The following is a 5646-nucleotide window of genomic DNA, read 5'->3' as shown; positions in this document are numbered from 1 at the left end:
AATCTCAGTCTATTGCCCAGACTGGAGTGCAGTCATGCGATCTCGACTTATTGCAACTTCCACCTCCCAGGTTCAAGCAGTTCTCCCACCTTAGGCTCCCAAGTATCTAGGGTTACAGGTGCGCACCACAGTGCCTGGCTGAGTTTTGTATTTTTTGGTAGAGGAGGGGTTTCACCATGTTGACCAGGCTAGTCTCGAACTCCTGACTTCAGGTGATCCACCCACCTTGGCCTCCCAAAGTGCTGGGATTACAAGCATGATACACCATGCCTGGCCCCCATTTCTTAAAATAAATAAATTAGGCTGGGTGCGGTGGTTCATGGCTGTTATCCCAGCAGTTTGGGAAGCCAAGGTGGGCAGATTGCTTGAGCCCAGGAGTTTAAGACCAACGTGGACAAAGTGATAAAACCCTGTGTCTACAAAAAATACAAAAATTGGCTGGGCGCAGTGGCTCACATCTACTAAAATACACTTCTGATCCTGGCCCATGAGGCAGGGGCCAGAATCATCCTTGCTTCTCAGAGGATATTACAGAAGCTCAGACAGGTTTTTGTGGGTTTTTTTTTTTTTTTTGTACAATATTTATCTTAGATCGGATGGATTAACCACTGTGGTCAAGGTCATTTCTAGGAAGTAGCAGTCCCTCAATCTTAACCGCAACAGTCTAGGGAGGTCACAGCCACCCTGTCTCTTCTCACTGACTCAGAGGCACCAGGCAGGCAGGAGTCTGAATCAGAGGTCACCATCAGAGCCCAAAGACCCCGTTCCCACGGCCCAGAGCACAGAAAGAAGAAGTGACACATCCAATGTCACACAAAGACTGAGTGGCAGGGGAAGGGGGATTGTAACTCAGGCTCCCTCCTTTACATTAGCCAGATACTTCTACCGAGCATCAAGAACCAAAGCTCTGTGCCAGGCAACTGGGAACCCAAGGACGCCGGGAGGAATAAATCAGGGTGGGCGCTGGCCCTCAGGCAGCCTCTGCCTTGCTGAGGAGACAACACCAGTCAGTACTCAGCCATCTTAATTAATTATTTTATTATTTTATTTTATTTTATTTTATTTTATTTTTTTCTCTTTTTTTCTTTTTCTTTTCTTTCGAGACAGGGTCTCACTCTGTTGCCCAGGCTGTCAGGCTGAAGTACAGTTGTGCTATCACAGCTCACTGCAACTTCCGTCTCCGGGGCTCAAGCAATCCTGCACAGCTGGGACTACAGGCATACACCACCACACCCGGCTAATTGTCTTTTTTTTTTTTTTTCTTTTTTAGATGGAGTCTTTCTCTGTCGCCCAGGCTGGAGTGCAGTGGTACGACTTTGGCCCACTGCAACCTCCACCTTCTGGGTTCAAGCCATTCTCCTGTCTCAGCCTCCTGAGTAGCTGGAATTATAGGTGCCCACCACCATGTTGGCTAATTTTTGTATTTTTAGTGGAGACAGTGTTTTGCCATGTTGACCAGGCTGGTCTCGAACTCCTGATCTCAAGTGATCTGCCCACCTCAGCCTCCCAAAGTGTTGGGATTACAGGTGTGAGCCACCACACCTGCCCAGGATTGCATTCTGGAAGGATAACTCCTTAATTATAACAGTGGGCCAGACATGATGGCTCACACCTGTAATCCTGCATTTTGGGAGGCTAAGGAAGAAGGATCCCTTGAGATCAGGGGTTTGAGACCAGCCTAGGCAACATAGCAAGATCCTGTCTCTACAAAACACACACACACACAAAATTAGCCAACAGTGGTGGAATGAAGCTGTGGTCCCAGCCACTCAGGAGGCATAGGCAAGAGGATAGCTTGAGCCCAGGAGGTGGAGACTGCAGTGAGCTACGATTGCACCATTGCACTCCAGGCTGGGCAACAGAGTGAGACACTGTTTCAAAAAAAACCAAAAAATTATAACAGTAACACATACACCTTGTAACAAATTCAACAATAGTGACATCTATGAAGTAGCAAATGATACCAAGATACACACACGCACACATAAAGTAACAAATGAGCCAGGTGCAGTGACTCATGCCTATAATCTCAGCACTCTGGGAGGCCGAGGCAGGTGGATCACCTGAGGTTGGGAGTTCAAGATCAGCCTGACCAACATGGAGAAACCCTGTCTCTACTAAAAAAATACAAAATTAGCCAGGCATGGTGGCGCACGCCTGTAATCCCAGCTACTCAGGAGGCTGAGGCAGGAGAATCGCTTGAATCCTGGAGGCAGAGGTTGCAGTGAGCCGAGATTGCGCCACTGCACTCCAGCCTGGACAACAAGGGCGAAACTCCGTCTCAAAAAAAAAAAAAAAAAAGTAAAATAACAAATGAAAGGTGACCATTTCACCAAGTGCCTCTCCCCAGAAGAAACCTCAGTTACTTTTTTTTTTTTTTTTGAGACAGAGTCTCCCAAACTGGAGTGCAGTGGCATGATCACAGCTCACTGCAGGATCCCCTTCCCAGACTAGAACGATTCTCCTGCCTCAACCTCCCAAGTAGCTGGGATTATAGGCGTGCATCACCAGGCCTGACTAATTCTTTTGTATTTTTTAGTAGAGGTGGGTTTTTGCCATGTTGGCCAGGCTGGTCTTGAACTCCTGTCCTCAAGTGATCTGCCTGCCCCCACCTCCTAAAGTGCTGGGATTACAGGCGTGAGCCACCGCGCTCAGCCCTGTTACATTTTGTCCAGGTTTGTTTCACTCCGCTAGGCAAGCAGCTGGAGCCAAACAATTGGGTCCCTGCCATGTAGCAGTTGCAAGTGGCGGTTGAGGGTGGGCCAAAGGAAGGGTTCCTGTGCCTTGCCTAGTGCTGGTGACTTGGGTTGCCTCGGGGTGGGTATTACTTAACTCTCTCTCAGAGGGGAACTGTGTTCCCCTGCAGCTGTCACATCAGGTCTAGCACTCCACTTTCAGTGTTTATGAAAGAAACAGGCCCTGAGATAATTTTTTTTTTTTTTTTTTTTTCCTGAAACAGAGTCTCACTCTGTTTCCCAGGCTGGAGTGCAGTGGTGTGATCTCGGCTCACTGCAACCTCCGCCTCCTGGGTTCAAGTGATTATCCTGCCTCAACCTCCCGAGTAGCCAGGACTACAGGCACCTGCCACCACGCCCAGCTATTTTTTGTATTTTTAGTAGAGACAGGGTTTCACCATGTTGGCCAGGCTGGTCTTCAACTCCTGACCTCAGGTGATCTGCCTGCCTCGGCCTCCCAAAGTGCTGGGATTACAGGTGTGACCCACTGTGCCTGGCCCTGAGATAATTCTGCTTCTAGAAGTTTTCTTACACATTACTTTTACAGTATTGGTCCAGGTATCACCACTGCAGCCTTGTTGATAAGAGGGAAATAATTATTATTTAATCTATTTATTTAGAGACAGAGTTTCGCTCTGTTGCTCAGTCTGGAGTGCAGTGGCACGATATCAGCTCACTGCCAACCTCCACCTCCTGGATTCAAGCAATTCTCCTGTCTCAGCCTCCCAAGTAGCTGGGACTACAAGCACACGCCACCATGCCCAGCTAATTTTTGTATTTTTAATAGAGTTGGGGTTTCACCATATTGGTCAGGCTGGTCTTAAACGCCTGACCTCAGTTGATCCACCTGCCTCACCCTCTCAGTGTTGGGATTACAGGCGTGAGCCACTGTGCCCAGCCTAGAAGGAAAGATGTAAAAAGACCACAGCTGGGCGCCATGGCTCACGCCTGTAATCCCAGCACTTTGGGAGGCCGAAGTGGGTGGATCACGAGGTCAGGAGTTCAAGACCAGCCTGGCCAAGATGGTGAAATTCCATCTCTACTAAAAATACAAAAATCAGCCAGGCATGGTGGTGGGCTCCTGTAATCCCAGCTACTTGGGAGGCTGAGGCAGAGAATTGCTTGAACCCAGGAGGCGGAGGTTGCAGTGAGCCAAGATCTCGCCACTGCACTCCAGCTTGGGGGACAGAGTGAGACTCTGTCTCAAAAAAAAAAAAAAAAAAAGACCTCAACGAGGCTGAGCACTTTGGCTCACGCCTGCAATCCCAGCACTTTGGGAGGTTGAGGCAGGAGGATCACTTGACCCTGGAAATTTGAGGCTGCAGTGAGCTATGATCCCGCCATCGTACTCTAGTCTGAGTGACAGAGCAAGATTCTGTCTCTCAAAACAACCCCCAAACCAATAAAATCCGGCAAGGGGCACTAGCAAGGAGCCAGTGACATAAGGCAGAAGCTTCGTGGCTGTCAAAAAGAAGGGCAATCTTGTTCCTTTTCCCTGGGAATCCTGCAAACATGTCTGCCACATAGGTAATGCATGGACAAGGTCATTTGTTATGGCATTGAGGACTGCGAAATTGTTGGGAGTATTACAGGAAAGGGGTCTCGATCCAGACCCCAAGAGAGCATTCTTGGATCTTACGCAAGAAAGAATTCAGGACTGGGCATGGTGGCTCAAGGCTGTAATCCCAGCACTTTGGGAGGCCAAGGCAGGTGAATCACCTGAAGTCAGGAGTTCAAGACCAGCCTGGCCAACATGGTGCAACCCCGTCTCTACTAAAAATACAAAATTAGCCAGGCGTGGTGGTGGGGGCCTGTAATCCCAGCTACTTGGGAGGCTGAGGCAGGAGAATTGCTTAATCAGTTGAACCCAGGAGGTGGAGGTTGCAGTGAGCTGAGATTGCGCCCCTGTACTCCAACCTGGGTAACAGTGAGAGATTCCATCTCGAAAAAGAAAAAGAAAAAAAAAAAAAGTGGAGTCCAGTAACAGGAACGCGTGCAGAACTATGTGTATATTGTGTCGCTTTAAGTGTGAAAAATGGGAATGTGTTTGCAGTGGCATGCACCTGTAATCTCATCTACTTGGGAGGATGAGGTGGGAGGATCACTTGAGCCCAGGAGCTCAAGACCAGCCTGGGCAACATAGCAAAACTCTGTCTCTGAAAAACAGTCTGGAAGCAATAGCTCATGCCTGTAATCCCAACACTTTGGGAGGCTGAGGCAGGAGGATTGCTTGAGCCCAGGAATACAAGACTGGTTTGGGCAATAGAAAAAGACTCCTATCTCTACAAAAAAAATTTAAAAATTAGTTAGGAGTGGTGGTGCGTGCCTGTAGTCCTAGCTACTTGAGAGGCTAGGGCAGGAGGATTGCTTGAGCCCAGGAGTTTGAGGCTGCAGGGAGCTATGATTGCACCACTGCACTCCAGCCTGGACAATATAGCAAGACCCCTCTCCGTGAAGAAATAAAATAATAGGCTGGGCACGGTGGCTCATACCTGTAATCCCAGCACTTTGGGAGGCCGAGACAGGCGGATCACGAGGTCAGGAGATCGAGAACATCCTGGCCAACATGGTGAAACTGCATCTCTATTAAAAATACAAAAAATTAGCCAGGCGTGGTAGGAGAGGCCTGTAGTCCCAGCTACTCGGGAGGCTGAGGCAGGAGAATGGCGTGAACCCAGGAGGCGGAGCTTGCAGTGAGCCGAGATCACACCACTGCCCTCCAGCCTGGGCGACAGAGCAAGACTCCGTGGGCGTGGTGGCACGTGCCTGTAATCCCAGCTACCCGGGAGGCTGAGGCAGGAGAATCGCTTGAACCTGGGAGTCGGAGGTTGCAGTGAGCCGAGATCGTGCCACTGTGCTCCAGCCTGGTGACAGAGTATAAGACTCCATCTCAAAAAAAAAAAAAAAAAAA

General features: G+C 49.2%; 1 protein-coding gene across 1 annotated transcript in view; it reads right to left on the bottom strand.

Moving 5' to 3' along the window:
- The window catches only part of ELOF1 (elongation factor 1 homolog (S. cerevisiae)), a 27979-nt gene extending 22496 nt beyond the window's left edge, over positions 1 to 5483 (bottom strand). The window contains exon 1 of the mRNA XM_011994057.1: positions 5404 to 5483. The gene's annotated coding sequence lies outside the window, so the exon portion shown is untranslated. The remainder of the gene's footprint in view (positions 1 to 5403) is intronic.
- Positions 5484 to 5646: the final 163 nt, after the last annotated feature.

This window comes from Mandrillus leucophaeus, unplaced genomic scaffold (genome assembly GCF_000951045.1).
Source record: "Mandrillus leucophaeus isolate KB7577 unplaced genomic scaffold, Mleu.le_1.0 Scaffold440, whole genome shotgun sequence".
Taxonomy (NCBI): Eukaryota; Metazoa; Chordata; class Mammalia; order Primates; family Cercopithecidae; genus Mandrillus; species Mandrillus leucophaeus.
Note: the sequence above shows the minus strand (reverse complement) of the source record. Positions and strands in the feature narration are given on the sequence as shown.